The 13,255-nt window shown below is 41.9% G+C and overlaps 1 pseudogene; it reads left to right on the plus strand.

Moving 5' to 3' along the window:
• The first annotated feature begins 7,684 nt into the window (after positions 1-7,684).
• Positions 7,685-8,631, plus strand: LOC136544357 (uncharacterized; annotated as a pseudogene).
• The last annotated feature ends 4,624 nt before the right edge of the window (positions 8,632-13,255 follow it).

Raw genomic sequence — 13,255 nt, forward strand, 5'->3', positions numbered from 1 at the left:
TACAATCTCTCCCCCTTTGTCACCAATTTCCATAAAAGGTAAGCTTCTTATTGATGCAAAGGTATACGTTTGGGGTAGATGGTTGAGGCTTGAATCTTGCATTTTTTATGGACATCTCTTGTTTGTTGTAATGACACCATTTGTAAATATCACTTGTAGCTTGTACCACTTGTATCTTGTGTAGGGCTTCTAGAGATACCACACATAGGATCTTTGATCTTGATATCAATTTGTGGGACACCTCCCCCTATGTGATAGCATGGGTCATCCATTTGATACACTTGAACTCTTGTAGTTGAGGGATGCATTCTTCATTTGATGATCACTTAAAGTTGAGGATCACTTGTGGAACCATCATTTTGCATGATTAATACTATGTATAGATACGATACCACTTGTATGAAGTGAATACCATTTGAAAGAATCTTCTAGTATAGAACCACTTGTTTGATTTATCAATAAAAACTATTTCTTGAATATTTTCTATCTTCATGAGTACCACTTATAGGATATCACTTGTGAGTTGATCTAGATATTATTTGTAGATTCTTGATAAAATACTTAAGTCTAGATACCATTTGAAACATACAAACTAGATATCCATTTGCATTGTTGTCTTATGCTTGTACTCTTATCACTATCATGAGCTTCTATGATTGACTTGAACTAAATTGTTTTGCCTAAGCTTGCAAGTCCGGTTTGAACCAATGACAAGCTTCTTCACACCTCTTGCAAGGGTTATCTTGCCAATATTATACTTGTCACTTGTTAGCAATTCAAATTAGATCAAGTACTTGGGATTGCTAGCTCATGAATAAATTCATATACTAACCACTAGATCAAGTAATAATTCAAGCAATAGTGGTAGGTTATGAATTTAAACATTTCATTTGTTATGCATGATCCTATGAAACATGTACTATATGCACTAACCGCATACTAGTAAGGGATGAAATGATCATGCACATTACAATGATACCTTTGCTATGTTGGAGTAGAGGATAGTCATATAGATTTCAATTCATTACTCCAATAGCAATGTGAAGTCCAATTATGAGCTTGGTGAAGACCAATAGATACTATGTTGAATTTTATTCTTCACCCATATGAAATGAATACCACTTATGATCAAGTACACTTTCTTGTTATGGTTGACTTGCTTTATCTTTTGATCTTTGCTTGCATGAGAGTATCAATTTGAGAATACCACTTGAAATATCATGATTAGCTCTCTTTTGGGTGTTGCTTGCTTTTCTTGATCAACCCTTTTGATTGCTTCAACTAAGCATCTCAAATATTCCTCAGATCACCACTTCCATGTTAGCCTTCCAAGTACCACATTTGGTTTACCTACACATAGGCGGCAAGCCCCTACACTAGGGAGAAGTGACATCTCTCCAAGAACCATTCTTGACACTTACTTGAAATAACTTGATTGATTGATCCAAGTGATGGACTTAACTTGATGAGTAACCTTGATTCCTTCTTTAAGTCCTTTTCTTTCTTCTTGTTTAAGTTCTTTTCTTTCTACCAAATGATTTTCAATAGTCACTAGAACTTAAACTTCAACTTCATCTTGAGTTTGATCTTGATTTTCCAATTTGAGTACCGAATGTGTGCAAAGTACACTCCACAATCAAATTAGCCTTATACTCATATCTTGTCATGCTTCTAGATCATCTCAAAACCAAACTTAGGTACCTCAAACACTTGTAAATATGTTTCCAACTTGAGGACCTTTCAATCAAAGTGACTCTAGATCAATCCAACATTTGTCACTTTTCTAACAGATTTTGTATCCTTCAAAGAAATAAGCATATTTTCCAAAGTACAAATCCAAATACTATGAAATTTGGTGGATATGTTCTTCACTAAGTTATCTAGCAGCTGTAAAAATTTGAGCTTCATTTGACCTCTAGATTGCTGCCATATTTCAATTCTTTCACCACTGCTACATGCTGAAAACTGCTGCACTATAGCTGACAAGAACCGCTCCAAAACCGAAGCATTTCTTATCCAATTTTCATGAAATTTATACAACATCTTATATCATAAGTCTAGAGCATGTACACCAATTCTTATGCCAATCCAATAAGTTTTGATTTCTCAAACATGGCTAAGATCATAGCTAGCTCAGATTTTGCAATATAGGACAGATTTCAACAATTGAGCTATATACTTCATCAAATATGAATCAAACTTGATACCAACTTGTTTGAATACTTCCATAAGACATATATCCATTCAAACCACTTACTAAAAGTCATCTTATGAACTTATCCAACACAAATCAATCCAAACTTGACTACTAATCAATTATCCATTCAATCATCTCATAGCAAGCAACATTGCATATTTATCCAATTCAATCAACTCATATGCGCCCAAATGAAATGATCAACAAAAGATATACCTTTGGTTAGCTCATGATCATTCAACTAGCAAGCTTTGACTTCAATTATTTGCAAGTCATCAAATATATCCAATGAATTACCAACAGCTTGAAATTGACACTTGTATGTTGATAGCACATTTGGACTTCATTTAATTTGTCATGGCATTGGGATAATGATCATCACTTAGCAATACTTGGCTCAACTACATGATCAACAAGATGAATATCATTTGAACCAAGCCTCCAATGCCGATGGTACCTACAATCAATCATCCACTTTTTGATGGTACCCAAACAAGTTTGGGTCCTCTCAAGTTAGGAGCAACATACTTAGGCGATGCCTTAGTATGAGTAGCGGGATGTTTTGCAATTGCAACCAATGAGGTACCATTGCCATCCTTCCTAAGCATATTATTATCAACAATTTAAATAGGCTTAGAAATGTCACCTAGGGGACATGAATGTGCCATGTGTCCCCTTTCCCGACATGAGTAGCACTTTCTCTTTGATTGAGCCTTCTCTTCCTTGTCCATGTGGTGCTTCTCATTGCCTTGCCTCTCATGGATTGCTTGAGCCTTCTTCTCAAGCTTGGTAGGACACTTAGAGATAAAGTGTCCCATACTTCCACACTTGAAGCACTTGATGTGAGCATAATCTTTCTTCTCATCTTTATTCTTGCTCATCATCTTGACATCTTGAGTTTGCATTGGATGCCTTGTCTTTCCACCCCTTCTTGTTTTCTTCTTCTTTATCATCAAATCACTACCATCTTCATGGTTGATCTTGATTTGAACTTGGGGTGTCTTCTCTTGCTCAACTTGTGGCTTTGGTTAAGGCTTCACTTGTTGCTTCACCAATTGCTTGGTTGGGCACATTGAGGTAAGATGACCCCAAGTGCGGCACTTAAAGCACTTCACATTCCTTAGCCTCTCTTCTTCTTTCTTCAACTTGAGTTTTTCTTTATTGGGGCAACCATTTGCAAGATGTCCCACTTCATGGCACTTAAAGCACATGAAATGAGAGAGCTTCTCTTGTTCTTGCTTCTTTATTTCTCTTTCATATCTTCTCTTGCCCCATCTTTTGCCCTTGATCTTGCTCTTGTTGAAGCCAATGCCACTTATATCATTGCGGCTTTCTTGATGATTGACTTTGCTAGTCATGAAGCCGACTCCACTCTTGTCACCAAAGTTTCTTTGAGTCTTCAACATATGCTCAAAGGTGACTTAAGAGTTGTAGCACCTCTCTAACTTGTTGCTCAATTTCTTCACTTCATTTTTGAGCTCATTGTTCTCCTTCAAAAGGTTAGTCTTACAAGACATAAAAGTAGAACAAGCATCTATTTGTGAAGAGCATAGCATATCTAATAAATTATCACAAGAGGTGGATACATGCTTCTTGCCTACATCACAAGGGTTAGCAATAATATGTGATTGATCAATTGACCCATGTGATGAACTCTCATTATTTTTAAGTTTCTTTGCAAATACTTTAATGAGAGAAGAATGTTGTTCTAATAATTCATCATGAGATGCAAGTAGTGTCCCATGATTCAATTTAAGCTCATCAAGTGAAGATTTAAAAGCATTATGTAATTTCTTATGTTCTTCACAAGTGTTCTTTAGAAATGATTTTTCATTTTCTAATTTTAATGTTTTAGCTTTCTCATTTTCTAAAGACATGGTCATGCTAGCAAGTCTACTAACAAGCTCATCATATGAATCAACATGATCAACCACATCATCATTTGATACCTTGGTGTCACCTTGTGACATGAGACAATGTGGTGTAGTGGATGGACTTGTAGTAGCATCATCATGGCTTGAGCATGAACCATCATCACCATCAAGTGTGCATGGGGTAGCATCGTCACTTGCAACACTTGTGGCATCATCATCAACCTTGTCAAGTGAACTTGTAGTAGATCGATCATTATCATCATCACTTGACCATGAGGTGGAGCAATCTTCCACAATCACCAAATTGTGGTTATGCTCAACACACTCATGCGCCTCCTTCTTTGGTTCATCCTCCTTCTTGAATTTACCATCATCCCATGTGGAGGAGTCACCGTAAAAGGCTTGGAGTGCTAGCCACATATCATGAGCACTCTCCAAGTCTCACACACGTCTAAAAATATCATCATGTATAGCACACGTTAGATAATAAAGAGCACAATGATCAAGTTGTAAGCAATCCTCTTGCGCTTGAGTGAGGTTATCCTTATCCAAGGCATCACGAGAAAAACCAACAACAATGATCCACCATGCCTTGGGACCCAATTCATGAAAATGATCAAGCATATGACATTTCCACCGTGCATAGTGTGTGCCATAAAAATGTGTGTGTCACAAACAACTTCTAGCCCAAATTTTGCTATCCTCTTGGGTCGGTGAAGACCACAAATGAGAGACTAGGCTCCGATACCAATTGAAAGGGTCGAGATGGCAACTAGAGGGGGGTGAATAGTCCTTTTTAAAATTAATCGCGTCGGCTAACCAAAGCAAGTGAGGAATTAAGAACTATCGGTCTAGCCAAGACTACACCCCTCTATCTATATTCTCTAGCACCTTTCAAAGATACTAATCAAGCAACAAAGATGCCAGGCTAGCTAGAGCTCACCTAACTAATTCTAGGAGCAAGGTTACACAAACCTATGCCTCTAGTACTTTAAGCAACAAGGGAGCTCATACACATGCTAGTAAGCAAAAGCATAAAGCCAACTAAGCTCACTAGCAATGCTCAATAACAAGGCAACCAATGCCAAATTAGAGAGCGCAAATACTTAGCTACACAAACTAAGTAATGTGACTAACAAGGTTAAACAAACCAAATTAGCCACGTAAGGGAGCTACTTTTATGCTACACAAGCAAGAAGGTAATTAGCAAGCTACACAAGCTATCCAATTACAAGAGCAACCACACAAGCTTAATATGTATAAAAGTAATTGCAAGCTTGTGTAATAGGGATGCAAACCAACAGGAAGAACAAGGTTGACATGATGATTTTTCTCTCGAGGTTCACGTGTTTGCCAACACGCTAGTCCTCGTTGTGTCGATCGCTCACTTGGTGGTTCAGCGGCTAATTGGCAACACCCGCCAAGCCCACACGTCGGGCACCGCAAGAACCTACCCCTTGAGTGAGGGTAGCTCAATGACACGCTTTACTAAAGTTGATCTTTGCGACTCCTGTAAGGCGAGCACAATGCCCCTCACAAGCTTTTCTCTGGAGCGCCGCACAAGCTTCTTGCGGGCTTCGTCGGAGACCACCACCAAGCCATCTAGGAGGTGGCAACCTCCAAGAGTAATAAGCACCACCGACTTGCAACTCGATCACCTAGTGCTACTCGATGCAACCTCATGATGCAATCGCACTAGAATCGCTCACTCACACAATCGGATAATCGCTATCAAGTATATGTGAGATGGAGGGCTTCCAAGCACTACTACACAAGCCACCAAGGCTCTAGTGTGCTCTCCTACCGGCCTAAGGCCGACCATGGCTTCTATTTATAACCCCACGGACAAATAGAGCCGTTACCCCTTCACTGGGCATTTTTTGGGTCGACCGGATGTAGCATCGGACGCTGCACCGGACGCACCGATCGTGCATACTGGACGTGTCCGGTCGCTATACTGGATGTGTCCGGTAGCTGCCAGACCACCACGTGTCCAACCGTTGCCTCTAATGGCTCTCTGACACAATGACTGGATGCTCAGCATGAACCAACCGGACGCTCGACTGCTGCGTCCGATCGAGTCCAGTAAGCCTTTAGGGCCGACCAGATGCGACAGTTAGAAACCGACCGGACGCTGAGCCTCAGCGTCTGGTCAAGTACAGTAAGCATCCTCTAACAACCGAACACATCCGGTCACATCGGACCGGATGCTGCCAGCGTCCAATCGACTACACTGCCGAACACCGCCTTTTCTAATTCACACCGAACGCATCTGGTGTGGCGATCGGATGTGTCCGATCACTGAGTACGCCGCCAAATACCAGACGTGTCCGGTCACCATACCGGACATGTTCGGTCACTCTGTAACCAGCGCGACTCACTCGCTTTCATCACCAACTTCTTCTCCTTTGCAAATGTGCCAACACCACCAAGTGTACACCATCATGTGTATGTGTGTTAGCATTTTCATAATCATTTTTCAAAGGATTAGCCACTCAACTTGCCACGCCACTCGATCCTAGCAACGATGCAAAGTTAGATCACTCAAGTGGCACTAGATGACCGATATGCAAACAAGTTTGCCCCTCTTGATAGTATGACCATCTATCCTAAACCTGGTCATAAACTTCTCTACACACCTATGACTGATGAAATGAAATGCCCTAGGTTATACCTTTGCCTTGTGCATTCCATTCCATCTCCTCCAATGATGATGCAACACATGCACCAACATGATCAACAATGATATGATCCACTTCATATCATCACGTGATCATATTGGTTCATCGATCTTGACTTCACTTACCCTTCACCATTGCCATCATCCATCAACGCCAAGTCTTTCTCAAGCTTCACCGCCACGCGGTCCATCACTTAAAAGCCTTTGACTTGCCCTTCATGCTTGCAACCAGTCCATCAAGCTAAGTCTTGTCTTGATCTTCTCCACCTTGATCACATGACTCAATGTCATGTCTCATGTGCATTTAAGCTCCTTCATTATCACATGTGTGAGCTTTGTAACATCTCCAAGCCATTTTCACCTTCATGGCATATGTTGCTCACACACATGTACCTGTGGACTAATCACCTGTGTATCTCATATAAACACAATTAGTCCACCTAGGTTGTCACTCAATTACCAAAACCACACAAGGACCTTTCACATGTGTCTTGTACAATTGGTGGTGGGTCTATGAAATTAGGGTGCCACTGGTTTTTCTTGACTAGACAGGTTCGTATCGAATACTTACAGCAGAAGGGTTGGTTACTTGGACAAGGTCATCCTAACGGTTAGGGACCTTGGAGCATGAGTAGTTGGGAACCAAAGCATAGAGATGCTACCCAACAACAAGAGTCATATGTGATATTATTAGCAAAGAGTTGCTTACCAATCTACCATGTCTTCTAGCGGTGATGCTAAAGCTCACTAGTAGACTTGTTAGTTATGGGTCTTGAATCACTAAGTTTCAAGAGAGGGATATTGATTTTAGTGGGAGTAGATTCTATTAAAGGTTTAATATTGTTTACTCTATCTTGGATACATTGTCTTAGTATTTTGCATTACTTTTGTTGTAGATAAATGGCGCCTAGCAATCAACCATTTACTTTGCGTTCAATTCTTGAGAAAGATAAGTTGAATGGAACAAACTATGCGGATTGGATTCGCAACCTGAGAATTGTTCTCAGGGCTGAGAAAAAGGAAGAAATTCTAGACACCCCATTACCAGAAGAGCCTGCTGACAATGCACCTACTGAAGAGAAAAATGCTTACAAGAGAGCATGTGATGCTGATCTTGAAGTGAGTTGTCTTATGCTTGCTTGTATGGAACCAGATCTGCAATTGCAGTTTGACAATAACCATGCAGCGCACGATATGATTGTGGCACTCAATGATATGTTCCAGACTAAAGCCAGGACTAAAAGGTTCAATGTCTCAAAGGCTTTTGCTGAAACCAAGCTAGCAGAGGGTGCAGTAGTTGGGCCACATGTGATCAAAATGGTTGGTTACACTCAGAGGTTAGAGAAGTTGGGCTTCCTAATTGGCCCTGAATTAGCTACTGATTTTATTCTCGCGTCTCTTCCGCCCAGCTATGGAAATTTCGTCACGAACTACCATATGCATGGGGCGGAGAAGGACTTGAATGAATTATGTGGCATGCTTAAAATAGCAGAGGATGATATCAAGAAAGGTGCTGGCAGTAGCCATGTGATGGCGGTCCAAAACAAGCCTAAGTTTAAGAAGAAGGGCAATTCTTGAAAGAAGAAAAAGGGCAAGGCTAAAGATGAGATCTCTAAGCCAAACCCACCTACGCCCAAGGCTGGACCACCTGCTGATACTGAGTGCTTTCATTGTCATGGGAAAGGTCACTGGAAGAGGAATTGCAAACTGTACCTGGAATCCATAAAGGATCGCGGCAGTAAAGGTACTCCCGCAGCTTGCACACTTGTTGTTTATGTTACAGATATTTTCCTTGCTAATTCTTATATTAATTCTTGGGTATTTGATACTGGATCGGTTGCTCATATTTGCAATACGATGTAGAGAATGATAAGAAGTAGAAGCGTGGAAAAGGGAGAAGTTGATTTCTGCATGGGCAATAATGCAAGAGTTGCTGCATTGAACGTCGGGATGATGCAACTCCACCTCTCGTCAGGATTTATTATGGAGTTGAATAATTGTTATTTTGTTCCTAGTTTAAGTCGAAACATTGTGTCACCTTCATGTTTGATGAAGGATGGTTATTCATTTGCGAGTAAAGACAATGGTTGTGTGATCTCTAAAAATGGCATGTTTGTGGCTTCTGCATCCATTGTGAATGGATTATTTATTTTAAATCTTGAAGATGCTCCTGTCTATAATATAAGTGCTAAAAAGTCTCGGCTTAATGAGTTAAGTCCTACCTATATGTGGCATTGTCGTTTAGGTCATATAAGTGAGAATCGCATGAAGAGGCTCCATTCTGATGGGCTTTTAACTTTGTTTGATTTTGAATCATATGTGACATGTGAGGCTTGCTTACTGGGCAAGATGACCAAGACACCCTTCATAGGTTTTCCTAAGAGGGTGGCAAACTTGCTAGAACTCATACATACTGATGTGTGCGGACCAATGAGTACGACAGCAAGAGGCGAATTCCAATACTTCATAACCTTCACTGATGACTTTAGTAGATATGGCTATGTCTACTTAATGAGACATAAGTCTGAGACATTTGAAAAGTTCAAGGAGTTTCAGAGTGAAGTAGAGAATCAACGTGGCAAGAAAATTAAGGCTTTGTGATCTGATTATGGAGGTGAATATTTGAGCCACGAGTTTAGCAATCATCTAAAGAGTTGTGGAATTGTTCCACAGCTTACGCCACCTAGAATGCCTCAGAGAAATGGCGTGTCCGAGCGACGTAATCGGACTTTGTTGGACATGGTTCAGTCTATGATGAGCCAGTCAGATCTACCATTATCATTTTGGGGATACACTCTAGAAACAGCCGCTTTCACATTGAATAGGGTACCATCTAAGTCCGTAGTTAAGACACCACATGAGATGTGGACTGGTAAGAGTCCTAGTTTGTCTTTTCTAAAAATTTGGGGTTGTGAAGTTTATGTCAAATGACTTATGACAGATAAACTAACACCCAAGTCAGACAATTGCTTTTTCATGGGATATCTGAAGGAAACTTTAGGGTATTACTTCTACAACTGATCAGAGGGCAAAGTGTTTGTTGCTCAGAATGGTGTTTTCTTAGAGAAAGAGTTTCTCAAAAGAGAGAAAAGTGGATAGAAGGTGCATCTTGAAGAAGTTCAAGATTAGCCAGTTGGGAAGGACTCCACAAGTGATGCTAATGTAGTAGAACAAGTTGAGATACCCGTGGTAATAGAAACACCGCCACAACCATGAAGGTCAGCAAGAATCCATGAGTTGCGTGGGGATTTGTTATTGTTAGACGATGATGAACCTGCAACTTATGCAGAAGCAAGGATGGACCCAGATTCCAAGAAATGGCAAAGTGCCATGAGATCCGAGATAGATTCCATGGGAAATAATCAAGTTTGGAACTTGGTTGACCCGCCTGATGGGGTTAGACCCATAGAGTGCAAATGGATCTATAAAAAGAAAAAGGATATGGATGGAAACATTCACATCTATAAAGCTCGACTTGTTGCAAAGGGTTTTTGGCAAGTTCAAGGAATTGACTATGACGAGACTTTCTCGCCGGTAGCGATGCTTAAATCTATCCGGATCATTCTAGCAATAGTTGTTTATTTTGATTATGAGATATGGTAGATGGATGTTAAAACAACCTTTCTAAATGGAAATTTGGATGAGGATGTGTATATGATATAGCCCGAAGGTTTTGTTGATCCAAACAATGCTGGAAAAATTTGCAAGCTTCAGAAATCCATTTATGGGTTAAAGCAAGCATCTCAAAGTTGGATCATTCGTTTTGATAAAGTGGTCAAAGGGTTTGGCTTCCATCAGAATGAAGAAGAACCTTGTGTTTACAAGAAGGAAAGTGGGAGCGCTATTGTATTTTTGATCTTGTATGTGGATGACATATTATTGATTGGGAATGACATTCCTATGTTGCAATCCATAAACACTTCACTGAATAATATTTTTTCTATGAAGGATTTAGGAGAAGCAACATACATTTTGGGCATCAAGATCTATAGAGATAGATCGAAGAGGATTATAGGATTAAGCCAAGATACGTACATTGACAAGGTGTTGAAACGATTCAACATGGAACAGTCCAAGAAAGGGTTCTTGCCTATGTCACATGGTATGCGCTTTAGCGATAAATAGTGTCCTTCGATAGCTGATGAGCGGAAGCGCATGAGTAAGGTTCCATATGCCTCGACAGTTGGTTCCATTATGTATGCCATGATATGTACTCGCCTAGATGTCTCATATGCTCTAAGTGTTGCGAGCAGGTACCAAGCTGATCTAGGAGAGAGTCACTGGACACTTGTTAAAAACATTCTTAAGTACTTGAGAAGGACTAAAGATGTGTTCCTAATCTATGGAGGTGAGGAGGAGCTCATTGTAAATGGTTACACCGATGCTAGCTTCCAAACTGACATGGATGATTCAGTCTCAATCAGGTTTTGTGTTCACAATAAATGGTGGTGCTGTAAGTTAGAAAAGTTCCAAGCAGGAGACGGTGACCGATTCAATAGCAGAGGCCGAGTACATTGTAGCTTCTGGAGCTATGAAGGAAGGTGTTTGGATGAGGAGGTTCCTCATTGAACTTGGTGTGTTTTCGAATGCGTCTAGCCCGTTGAGTCTACATTATGACAATAATGGGGCAATTGCGCAGGTGAAAGCTCTAGTTTGGTTTTGGTTAATTGATGAAACCCTAAGTGCTAACCTAGTTTATCAAAGTGATCATGAGATAGGTAGCACTATTCCAAGTGATGAAGCAATGACAAAGATCATGACAATGGTGATGGTTATGATCAAAGGCTTGAACTTAGAAAAGAAGAAAGAGAAAAACAAAAGGCTCAAGGCAAAGGTATAAAATGAAGGAGCCATTTTGTTTAAGTGATCAAGACACTTAGTGAGTGTGATCACATTTAGGTTAGATAGCCATACTATTAAGAGGAGTGAAACTCGTATCGAAATGTGGTTATCAAAGTGCCACTAGATGCTCTAATTCATTGCATATGCATTTAGGATCTAGTGGAGTACTAACACCCTTGAAAATATTTGTGAAAATATGCTAACACATGTGCACAAGGTGATACACTTGGTGGTTAGCACATTTGAGCAAGGGTGAAGGAGATAGAAATGAAAAAGGGTCAGTCTCGCTGTTTTACAACTGACCGGACGCTGGTCTCAGGGGGACCGATGCGTCCGGTCAAGCATTGCAGTAATGACCTAGTGTCGGTCATGTGACCGGACGCTGGGCCTCTGACTGACCGAATGCTGGAAGGATACATCCGGTCAGAGCTAACGTAGCTACACAGAAGTCATGGTAACTGACCGGACACTGGCTGTGTCCGGTCAAGTACCACCGGACGCATCTGGTCAAGTTTTGCCGTCTTTGGGAGCTTTCTGGAAATGACCGGACTCTGGATGTTTGGCGTGTGGTCACTTATGGTAGAGCATCCGGTCATGTCATGACCGTTGAGATCAGACGACTCCTATTGAACACAAGATGACACGTGGCCGCCATCGGGCGACCGGACGCTGAGCCCTATGTCTGGTCAGTAGGACCAGAGCATCCAGTCACCCCGATCAGTGCCCAGTGAAGGGGTATAACGGCTCTATTTCATGGGGGCTTCTATTTAAGCCCTATGGCTAGCTCTAGCTCACATTCTTACACATTTTCATTGACATAGCAATCTTGTGAGCTTAGCCAAAGCACTCCCACTCATCTCCATCATTGATCCATCATCTTTGTGAGATTGGGAGAGAATCCAAGTGCATTGCTTGAGTGATTGCATCTAGAGGCACTTAGTGTCGGGTACCTTAGAACGGGGTACCCCAAGCAAACATCAAAAGGGTCGCTAGAGTCCCATCTAATAAATAAAAACTAGAAGGCAAGTCGTGGGCCCCTCACCCGCCACGACCGAGCCCACTGGGTCCTCCTCCTCCTCGCCTCGAGCCTCGAGCAGGAGGTCTCGATATCCTGACGCAAACTCCGCTTCGCCCGAGGCTCTCTGGAGAAGGCCTCGGTAGGGAACGCCGTCTCCGCCTCACCCGAGGCTCTCCACAGAAGGCCTCGGCAGGAGGTGCATTCTCCGTATCGCGTGAGGCCTCGGCAAGGAGCCTGATCTCCATCCCGCACGAGGCCTCATTCTCCGTACCGCTCGAGGCCGGCTCGTCCGCAGCCCATCACCCCCCGCCTTGGTCGACCCCCCCCCCCCCGACAGCGCGTCACGTCTCATTAATACTTTCAACCACTCCCGCAATCTCAGCCGGACAGTGGCTCAACACCACAGAATGGCTGACACGACCCAAGGTCGCATTAGCACCATACCGACCGGGACAGGGCACGGCGAGGATTACTGGCCATTGTGTCCTAACGCTGTGTCCACGATCAGCGCCATACCGGCTAGGATAGGGTACGACGGGGATTACCAGCCACTATGTCCTAACGCTGTACCCACGATCAGCCGCCCACACAAGGCCTCAGCACTGTACACCAGGGCCTCGGCGATCTTGGGGTTTGTGCCTACC

Source organism: Miscanthus floridulus, chromosome 3, assembly GCF_019320115.1.
Source record: "Miscanthus floridulus cultivar M001 chromosome 3, ASM1932011v1, whole genome shotgun sequence".
In the NCBI taxonomy this organism is placed as follows: domain Eukaryota; kingdom Viridiplantae; phylum Streptophyta; class Magnoliopsida; order Poales; family Poaceae; genus Miscanthus; species Miscanthus floridulus.